This window comes from Arachis ipaensis, chromosome B1, assembly GCF_059453495.1.
Source record: "Arachis ipaensis isolate K30076 ecotype BB chromosome B1, ASM5945349v1, whole genome shotgun sequence".
Lineage (NCBI taxonomy): Eukaryota > Viridiplantae > Streptophyta > Magnoliopsida > Fabales > Fabaceae > Arachis > Arachis ipaensis.
The window spans coordinates 58,608,618-58,620,702 of record NC_142436.1 but is presented as its reverse complement, the minus strand read 5'-3'; positions in this window follow the sequence as shown (position 1 = coordinate 58,620,702).

Sequence of the window (12,085 nt, the reverse complement as noted above, 5' to 3'; positions counted from 1 at the left end):
TCTTCATTCCTCTTCCAAGGTTCTGAAGAGATCCAAGTATGAATAGCTACCTTTCCAAGACAACTACCCAATTGGATGAAGATTGAAAGCTTTCTAGTAAAATCAAGAGAAAAGAAAGAAGAAGAATAATGAAAACTATTATTGATCCATCAAATTACAACAGAGCTCCCTAACCCAATGAAAGGGGTTTAGTTGTTCATGGCTCTGGGAATGGAAAACAAAGATGGATAATGGATTCTGAAAAGTAAAACTAGAAGTTGTAGAGAAAGTAAAATTATACAGAGAGTAGTCCTCTCAATCCAAAATCTCTTCCCTAGTTCAAAACTACTCCTATTTATACTACTCTTCTGATCTTCTAGTTGGCTCTTCAAGTCTTGGATATGGGCCTTTGGATCTTGAGTTGAAGCAGTTATCATCTTTAATGTGCTCAGCTTCACTTGCAGAGAAAGTGTGCAGTAGGCATGGACTTTAGCTTAGGGCGTTAGTGGTGTTAACGTTAAGTGAAAATGTGGGGTCGAGAACGTTAGTGACAATCACCTTTTTCACTAAAATTTGTAACCCAAACTGGTCCACGTTAACTTCAACGTTAGTGGCACTAACGTGACCACTAACGTTGCCTCTTGGCCCTTCGCAAACGTTACTGGGGCTTACCTTTCCCAATAACGTTGAGAGTACCCCTTTCTCCCTATGTTAGAGTTCACGTTAGTATAGTTAACGTGACCTTTAACGTAGGCTTGCCAAATCTTCGAGAGTGTTAGTGACACCTATCTTTTTCACTAACGCTCCAAAACGCCCCTTTCCCACGTTAGTGCCTCACGTTAATTGCATTAACGTGACCACTAACGTGGTGTTGATTGCCATCTCCAACGTTAGTGACAAAGGTGAGTGTCACTAACGTTGGCTCATCATCCCTTTCCTCCATGTTAGCTTCCACGTCAATGTAATTAACGTGGCAACTAACGTGGCTCATAGTGGCTTAGTCCAACGTTAGTGACAAAGGTGAGTGTCACTAACGTTGGCGATTCCTTGCTCCTTCCACGTTAAAGTTCACGTTAACTAAGTTAACGTGGCTCTTAACCTAGCCAATATGGGCTTAGTCCAACGTTAGTGACAAAGGTGAGTGTCACTAACGTTGGCATTATCTTTCTCTTCCACATTAGAGTTCACGTTAACTGAGTTAACGTGACTCTTAATGTGGCGAATTGCCCTTTTTGGAGCGTTAGTGGCACTTACTTTTACCACTAACGCTTGGAGCTCCCTTTTCCTCCACGTTAACTACCACGTTAACTACGTTAACGTGGTATTTAACGTGGGCTATGATGGCTTCGAAGATGTTATTGGCGATCACTTTTCTCATTAACGTTGCAAGCTAGCTCCCATTCCACGTTAGTGGTCACGTTAGTTAGACTAACGTGGCTACTAACGTGGCTTTTCCTTGCCTCCTTTGTTCTGAAATCTAGCAAATAAAGTGCATCAAAGCTCTAATCCAAGTTATGAGTCATGCATCATCCAATTTGTCATTAAATTCATGCATAATTCTCATGAAATCATATAAAATTCACAATGTTTGCTTGAATCAAGATGTAAGTGAAATTCTACCCAAAACTTGCTTATTTCCTAAGAAAATGCATGAAACTACCCTAAAACAGTAAAGAAAAGGTCAGTGAAACTGGCCGAAATGCCCTGGCATCATCCTCCCTGCCCTCATCTAGTTTGTCTGCATCAGCAAATCATCAAGAATGGAGCCTGAGTCAGGTTGGTTCTTCTACTTCTGATCCGGCCTCTTGCTATTTTTTGCTTTTTGATTTTCTGTGTTCTATTGATTATTTTTCTTCTTGATTTACTGTTCTCTCTTTTAATTTTTGCTGGCTGCTGCTAAGATTATCTTTTTTTTAATTTTTTAATTATTAATTTTAATTTGTTAATTAATCATTATTATTTCTACTGCTACTGTTAACTGCTATGGTTTATTGTAGGTTCATATTTGTTCACTAGTTTGAAATTGATGTGAAGCAAATCATGAATAGGGGTTTTTGCTACAGGAGTCAGGGTAAGTGGCGGGTTAGACTAATGAATTTGTTTAATGCTTCTTTTTAAATTGTGAAGTAAGGGAAAATGATTGCGATTTAAAGAAAAAATGAATACCTAGCTGAAAATAGTTATGTTAACGAGAAGGAATTTTGAATTTACCAATTATGGAGATTTTCAGTGATTACAGTTTTTGCTAGTTTTAGAATATTATGGCTGAGGAAGATTGATGCTATTGAAACTTGGTTGATTAACAGAGTAATTGGAGAAATCTACTTTACTAATGCTTTAATTGTGAGATGCAGGTCAGAAGTTTTGTTTTTACAAAGGGTCTACCAGCATTGCATAGTAGCAGATATAAAATCCATCAACAAAGCCACTCCATTTCTGAGGTTAGTTAATTTATGCACACTATTATACTGCTCTGAACCCCATTTCTTATAGTTTTAAAGCTATATCATATTTCACTTTCTTTACATAGAAGCTTCTACATTGCAAAACAGAATTAAAAAAATCTGTTTGAGTTGCTACATTATTTATAAATTTCACTGTTAGGATATCCATAACTGTAGAAGTTCTCCAGAGAAGCTTAAACTAGTTCGATGATTTATTGTTATTCTATTTTTGGTTTTGATTCACGGTTGTGTTGATATTTAATGTTGTATCTTAATATTTTTTTGTTTGGTCATAGTATTAGGGATAATATTGGTGAAAGTGAAGGTGTAACTGGTGGAGTGGTGGACATGTAATGCTCCTCCAAACAAATCTGCAAATATAAGATCACCAACAAATTGATTGATTGAATCATTTTTTCACTAATATAGTTTTTTTTATAAATATTATTTGTTATGATTGTTCCTTGTTTTATAGAAGTTGCATCCACTCCTATCCTTTTTTATTTTTTATATGATTCTTCCTTTTTTTTTATTTTGTATCATTATGAATTTATGATGAGCTATGTGCTCATATTGTTCATTGTTTTTGTCTGAATTAATTAAAAAAAAAAACTGAACAAACCGAACCAAACTAAACCGATTTTAATTGGTTTGGTTTGGTTCGGATAGTCTTGGCAAAAAAACCGAACCAAACCAAACCGCAGTTTTAATAAATGATCGGATCGGATGGCTTTTCCTTAAATAACCAAACCAAACCGCACCGCGAACACCCCTACTAACCGTTACTGTGAGCAGATGTTCCCCATCCTGGTAGCAAGGAACTATAACAATGAGCACCTTCTTATCCTCTTAACCCACATTGCTGACTTTGTTGAGCCCCTCATTGAGCGAAGACACTGGGTATTCCTAGGGAGACAGCCACGGCAGGTTAATCTTTCATGGGTAGTAGAATTCTACTACAACCTTCACATGCCAACCATGCAGTCTGTCTATGTCCGTCAGAAGCAAGTCCCCATAACTGAAGTGGTCATTCAACAAGCCTTAGATCTTCCCCCTGCTCCAGAAGGATTAGACGCATTTCAAACAGCCTCGTTCAAGCGCCAGACATACCAATTTGACTGGGACGCCGTTCTCAGAGTCATAGCACAACCTGGCAGCAGATGGATCTACGGATACCATCGTTCCCAACCTAAGGGCATATTGGCTTCAGCACTTACCTTGGAGGCTCAAGTATGGGCACAGATTATGTTTCATTATGTCTTTTCGAGCACTCACGAGTCCTCCTTCACTGCAGACATGGCTGTTTTACTCTGGTGTATCCTTACAGACCAGGACCTCAATTTACCAAGACACATTTGGCATGCGATGGGACACGTACAGATTGCGGGTAACTTACCTTTCTCCACCTTGGTTTCAGATCTCATCTCAGCAGTCGGAGTCTCCTATAGAGCTGGGGACACCAAGGCCATAATTCCACAAGATGATCAATACATCCCTAACAAGAAGTATATCAGACCTCCAATAGCAACTGTCAACAGGAGCACGGAACCAACAGAAGATATTCCTTCTTCTCCCACACCACAAACACCTTCTACAAACCAACTGCTCAATCAGATACTTGAGAGGCTAGAATGGATTGAACGGAAAGCAAAGCTAAGAGAGCGCCGTAACAAGCGTAGATTTACATACCTCAAGGAGCTACTTGTTGGTAACCAACCACCTAGACAAGACCCAGACACCCCGGACTCTACTTCATTTACCAGCACAGGGAGCCATGACGGTCCCGATGGTGGAGATACTGCTACCAGCCCCCCTCTGTTCCTGGCAGATGGCACCGAGGACGGTGCAAAGCTTTAAGTGTGGGGAGGTCGGTCAGTACCTAACTTACGGAGGTAATTTCTTTTTCCTTAAACACCCATAAATAGGATATTTAGTTAGTTTTTCTTTTATTCAGAATAGGATAAATTGCATAGTAATAATTATTTGCATGCATGTTCTACTTGATTGAAAAAGAATAAGTTTCTTTTAAGACCCTACTTTTGAAAATTTTCACTAATTTAAATTAAAACTTTTGTGTTAAATTTGTTTAAAGTTGTAATTGGAACATAGTTAAAAAGATAAGAACACACAACCCATGAGATTTTGAGCCTAATTACATGGTTACATTATTTAACCATAAATATTTTATTCTTGTGTGTTCACTTCTCTATTATGGTGATCTTTATTTTGTTTCATCCTATATGTCCAATGTTTAATGTATCCATATGCATGCATATGATTGAGGCCATTATTTGATTTTAGCTCACTTATCCCAAATAAGCCTACCCTTCAATTACCTTTGTCAGCCACTTTGAGCCTTTTAAATCCCATTTGTTCTATATTTTACCACATTACTAGCTTTAAGCAGAAAAACAATTAAATATCCCAATTGAATCTTTGGTTAGCTTAAGATAGAAATTATGTGTTAATTGAGTATGGGAAATTTGTGGGAACATGGGTTAATAAAGGAATGTGTCATGATAAAATAATGGGAATTTGGGTACCTACTCATGTGAAACTAGAAAAATTAAAAATCCATGTGCATTGATAAGCTATGTTTATTTTTATTTTTAATTAAAAAAATCCAAAAATATTAAATAAATAAATAAATAAGGGGACAAAATTACCCCAATTCTAAGTTAAGCTAAGTTCAAAGATCAATGCATATGTGATAAAAATGAAAAGGAAGTTGATGCATGAGTATGTAATGCAAAAGTGGAAAATTTTGGATGGCTAGGCATGATTCTAGAGTTATATAGAGTGTATGCATGTTAGGTGAAAGCTTAGGTTAATTAAAGATTCAATTTATAGCTCACTTAGCCATATATATATATACACCCTTACCCTTACCTTAGCCCCATTACAACCTTAAAAAGACCTCATGATGTTTGTATTAGTACATTAAATATTGTTGATTGGTTAGGTGAAAAACAAAATTTAGAAAGCATGATTAGAGAAGAGTAGAGTGATTACCCTATACACTTGAGAGACTAGAGTGCACATACACCATCAGTGAGGGTTCAATGCTTAATTCTATGTTCCCTGCTTTCATAAGCTGTCTTCTTACAATGTTACCTGTTTTTACTATATAAATTGAATTAGTGGAATTTGATTTACGTTTGTCTTGAAGAGCTCATTTATTTTTAACTAAGTAGACAAGAATCATATAGTTGCATTCATATATATAGGTTGCATTGCATTGCATGAGTCTTACATTTCCCTACTCATTTATTTTATCTCCTTCAGTTAAGCATGAGGACATGCTAATGTTTAAGTGTGGGGAGGTTGATAAACCACTATTTTATGATTTATATTGTGTTTAATTGAATGGTTTTATCAAGTCTTTACCCACTTATTCATATGATTAGCATGATATTACAATTCCTTCCCAAAATTGTTCCATGGTTAAAAACTTGCTCCCTAGAGATCTTTTAACTATACATTTTAACTCTCCTTTATCCCATTTGATACCGTGATCCGTGTGTTAAGTGTTCCAGGCTTCATAGGGTAGGAATGGCTTAGAGTGTGGAGAGGAAGCTTGCAAAAATAGAAGGAACACAAGAAACCAAGGAGATGACCAGTGAACAATGACGCGAGCGCATGGCCCACGCGAGCGCGTGAAAAGAAGAAATCGCAGCGACGTGAACGTGTTCTTGACGCAAACGCGTGGATTGAAGTCTGCACGAATGACGCGAACGTATGGACAATGCGAACACGTGACAAGAAAAATCACTGAATGACGCGAACGCATGGACGACGCGCACGCATGACCTGCGTGATCTGCAAAAATAACAGAATACACTGGGGGTGATTTTGGGCCACGTTTTGACCCAATTTTCGGCCCAAAAACACAGACTAAAGCTAGGGAACATGCAGAAACTCAAGGAGGCATCCACACACATTCAGATTCATCACATTAGGATTACTTTAGTTTTAGATCTAAATCTAGATTAGTGTTACATTGATAGTTTATGCTTTTGCTTTGGATTGTGGATGTTGAAGAGCCATTACCTCCGTGAAGATACTACTTTAGTTTGTTTCCTTATTTTTTACTCTTTTCAGTTGATTATTGACTCTATTCAAATAAGTATGTGACATTTTGAGTTTATTAACATATAGAGTTATTTTTATTTTTAATTAATTTTAATTCTCTATTTAATTTTATTTAATTATGTCTTCTTATATTTTTATGATTATTAATTTCATGTCAATGGAGTAGAACCTCTACTTGACATGGGGGTTGATTAAGAGGAGACACTTGAGTTGGAATGCTCAAGTGCCTAGTTAAATTAGACGTTGTTGGCTAATACTGTATCTGCTAACGCTGGACCTTCCCGAGGGAGAGGACTAGGATTTGCGGATAAGAGTTAGTTCAATCACTATACTTTTCTTTATTCAGTAAGGGTTAACAAAGTGAGAACAACAACCTCTTTACACTACACTTCAGAAGATTCCAATAAAGATAGGACTTCCACTTAATTATTCCCCTAGTCAAGGCCTTTTATTTGGAATATCAATAATTATTCTTAGTTTATTTTTATTGCTTTAGTTCACAATTATTTTAATTACTCATTATCAAAACTCAAACTTTCTGGGAATTTTCTGTTTAATAAATTAGCACTCTTTCCTGCAACTCGTTGGGAGACGACCTGGGACTCATACTCCCAGTATTTTTATTTCTAAAATTTGTGACAACCCTTTTTAAATTGGTGAGGCAGATCTTAGCTGGTTAAGAGCTATACGTGCAACACTATTCTCTTATTTGGAATCTCTTAATTGGTTAACTTCTGCCACGCACCACCACTTCAAAGTTTTCCACCATGATATGCCTTGGAGGTTGTATACCCTCCTCAACATCAATTATCAAGCTTCTTGGAAGAGGACTCTTCAACTTGTGATTCCTCTTTGCATTCAACATCTCCTAAATCTTCAACCACTTTCTTTGGTTCAGTTATCTCTACCTCCTCCTCTTGTTGCACTTCTTGCCTCAACTCCTCTTCTTCACATTGAAGCTCCAAATTCTCCTTCTCATTGTGCTCCTCAACTAATCCTCCACGTTTAGCAATAAGGGTGTATTGGATAGTTGTGCACAAAGAGGCCATTTGGTTCATCACTTTGGTTAAGTTAGCCAACACCACTCCTTGCTTTTGGCAACAAATTAGAAGTTCCTGTTGTTCTTGCCATAGGGGTTGGAGAGATTGGTCCATTGAAGGTGGTGGTGGAAGAGAGGGTTCATTGTTTGAGGAAAAGGTATTGTAGTTGGAAGGTGGTTTATATTGGTGAAAATCTTGAGGTGGTGTACAAGAAAATTATGGTTCTTGGGAGTATTGGTGTTGGAATGGCGGTGGCTCTAGGTATGGTTCATATGATGGTTGGTATGGTAGATATGGGTTAGGATCATATGGAGGTGTTTGGTGGTATGGGGCTTGTGAGTATGGTTGTTGAGGACTATGTTGAGGGAAGGTGTCATATGTATGTGGGGGTTGTGGTTGACAACCACAATAAGGATCACCACACACATTAGATTGGTATGCATCTTGGGGTGGCTCTTGCTCATAATACATTGGTGGGGGTTGTTGCCATGAAGGTTGATTAAATGCTTGAGGCTCATCCCACCTTTGATTGTCCCATCCTTGATGTATGCTGTCATTGTGATTTCCATCTCCTACAACATAGTTGTAACCACACTCATAGCTAAAAGGATGAGAATTCATAGTGAAAGAGAAAATAAAAACAAAAGCTAACAAGAAATAAAGAAAACAAAGTCCTACAACTAGCAAAAACTAACAAAGAAGCAAAAGGCAAATATATTCACAATATTCACATATATACAATAGCCAATAACATAACACCATTGCAATTCTCCGGCAACGACACCATAAATTTGATAGCAAGAACTATCGTCAGTCTAGAATTTCTCTTAATAGAAAAGGAAATTCGTTGTAAGCATAGCTCCAAACCAACTAATAATTCTCAATCAAATTTAAAATTTTTGGTTGTCACAAAGTACAAACCCCAATGAAAATTAACCGAAGTATTTAAACCTCGGGTCGTCTCACAAGGAATTGCAATGAAGTGAATGATTGTTGGCTATGAAGGAACATGGGAGGATTTGATTTTTAGAAGAGGCGAGAAAATAATTGACAAGAAGAGTAAAGAAAACAATTAAAGAAAGCAATTAATAAAAGAGAGACATTCATGGCAAGAATTGAGAATATTGGCTTTCTATCCTAGTCACTAATAACAATAATTAACAAGAATTTATTCTATTTTGTCATCTCTAACAATAGAAGAAAGCACAATGTTGTCTTCACACTGGAGAAAGTCAAATAAGACTATCTAATCTCACTCCAAAAGTCCTAATCAACATACTAATTGAATTAGCAAAAAATTAGCGTTAATGGAAACAATATTAGCTAACAACTCTAGATCACCAACTTGAGTTGGGTATTCATGACTCAAGATTACCCAATTTCTCTTTTCAAACCAAGAATGCTCAAAAAATCTACTCTAGAATCCTTCCAAGCATTTTGTCAAACACTTAGAAGGCATAAAAGGAAAGCAAGATAAAATGACAACAAGAATAAAATCTAACAACTACCAATTACAAGGAAACAATAACAACAACTCAATTAACAATAAAGGAACATGAAACATAAATTGCATTAAAGGAAAATCCAAATCCAACAATAGTGCAACAACATAAAAGATACATCAAAGGGAAAATTGACAAGAAAACTAAGAGAGCATAGATGTAACAACAAGAAATTGAAATGGAAATAAGATAAAAACAGGAAATTAAACCTAGATCTAAGAGAATTTGACCTAATCCTAACCTAATTCTAGAGAGAAGAGGGAGCTTCTCTCTCTAGAAACTAACTACATGCTTCCTAATCTACAACTAATTGCTCCCCCTTTGCCCAAGCTTGAATTCTGCATGAAATAGCCTTAGGAATGAGTTGGATTTGGGTCTGGGCAGCTCAGAAATCTCTCCCCAGCGAATTCACTTTAATGAGGTCACATGCTTTACGTCACGCGTGTTCGTGGACGACGCGTGCACGTCGCTGGCTAATTTCCTCCTTACGCGTACGCGTGGGGGACGCGTGCGCGTGGCTTGCAAATATTCAACTCACGTGTACGCGTGGATGACGCGTACGGGTGGCCCTCAATTCTCCAAATGCTCATTTCTTCATGAATTCTCCACTTTGCATGCTTTTCTCTTTACTTATTCCATCCAATACTTGCCTTGTGAATCTGAAATCACTCAACAAACACATCAAGGCATCGAATGGAATTAAGGTGAATTAAAATTACCAATTTAAGGGCCTAAAAAGCATGGTTTTACACTTAAGCACAAATTAAGGGAGAATTACAAAATCATGCTATTTCATTAAATAAATGTGAGAAAAGGTGATAAAATCCCTCAAATTAAGCACAAGATAAACCATAAAAATGGGGTTTATCACATATATTAAAATAGAAAAGAAATAATCTTAATCCATAGAAATAAATAGAGCTCCTAACCTTAACGAAGAGGTTTAGTTGCTCATAACTTACAAAGAAAACAGGGTTATGAAAGATGCAGAAGGAAGAAGATCCAAAACCTAAGTGATCTTTTCCTTTAAATACTATCCTAATAATAAATGCTAACCCTAAAAGATATTATTTAAAAATAAATATTACAAAGATAAAATAATATAAAATAAATAAGTGCGAAATCCACTTGGAGGCCCAATAGTGTATAACTCGGACTACTTGCTGGTGTTCAGCACCAGGATTAGGCATTGAATGCCCAAAAGGGGGAGCTCGCTTATGGTCTCTGCCCCCTGCTTGCATTGAATGCCAGGTTGGCGTTCAGCACCCAGGGAGGGTGCTACCAGCATTTTTCTTTCTTGCTCCAGGCTTCTCCAAACTGTTCCGAATTTCACCTAAAACCATAAAAACACAAGAAAAACTCAAAGTAGCATCCAAAGGTGAATTTTGCACTAAAATAAAGTAAAAGTAAATAAAATCTAATTAAAAAACAATATAAAAATGACTAAAAAAAGGGTATAATATGCTCATGCATCAGGCTCTAAATCAGAGACCAATCTTTTTCTCTTCTCATGAATAATTCGATCAAGAAATTGGCAATTGCTCAAGTTATAAGAGATTGAATTGCCAAGGAATTGAAATTCAATCACTTGTGATTCACCAAGAGATTAATGATTGTATGATTGAAGTGGAGATGAGAATTATTGATCTTAAGAATGCAACATCTCTTAATCCTAATATTCTTTCCTTCTTTAATTCTTTGTTATTTACTTTTCTATAATTTAAGATACTTGAAATTTAATTTTCAACACTTTACATTCGTGTCATTTAGTTTCTTATTCTTTATTGCTTTCTTTTAATTTCACGCCATTTAAATTTCTTGTTTGATCATCACCAAATTATGACCGTCTAACTAGATTAATCAATTAACTATTGCTTGCTTAATTCTTTAATCCTCATGGGATCGGCACTCACTCACCGTGAGTTTATTACTTGGTATGACCGGTGCACTTGACGGTAGTTCTACATAATATTGAATTGTAAATTTCATATCACTTTGTCATTCAGGATTCTATGTTATATGATGAGGTGAATTTCGACAAACAGGAACTCCTCAAAGAATAAAAGAGGTTATCCAAAATGTTAAATCACGATAAAAAAAATGCATATGATAATATTATGGGTGCAGTAGAGAAGTGTGATGATGGATTCTTTTTTGTTTACAGCCACGACAGTACTGGAAAGACTTTTTTTATGTAACGTACTCTCAACTACCATTAGGTCAAAAGGTTAGATTGTGTTGAACGTTGCATCCAGTGGTATTGCCTCATTGTTGTTGCCTAATGGTAGAACTGCGCACTCACGCTTCAGGATCCCGCTAGGCATTGTTGAATACTCGATATGCAATATTAAGCCTAGTTCTACACTTGCAAGACTTTTATCATTCTCCAAGTTGATAATTTGGTACGAGGCTTCGATGTTAAGTGAGTTTTGTTATGAGGCTGTGGACAAATGTCTTAGGGATATACTTTGATTCAAAGATGAATTCAAATTAGATCGTCCCTTTGCTAGTAAAGTTGTAGTGCTTGGTGGGGATTTCCTACAAATATTACCAGTAATTCCATACGAATCTCGTGAGGATATAGTGCATGCTTGCATTAACTCATCATATCTTTGGACTTCATGCAAGGTGTTATAGTTATGTCAAAATATGAGGCTTTCTAGAGATGATGTGAATTAAAATAATAAGGACACTGTGGATTTTGTTGCATGGTTGTTAAAGGTTGGTGATGGTTTGGTAGGAGATAATATTGATGGTGAGTCAAAAATAGATATACCAAATGAATTTCTAATGCCTGGTGAATCATCTTCATTGAGCAACTTGGTTGAATTTGTTTTTCCTGATCTGTTAACTGTGCTATCAAATTCTAACTACTTGAAGGATATATGCATTTTAGCTCCAACGCTCGATGTCGTGTCAAAAGTTAATAGATATATTATGTCGTTACTGCCTGGTAATAATAGAGAATATTTAAGTTCTGATTCGGTATGTACTGACGATGGTAACATGGAAGCTAAAATATATTCAA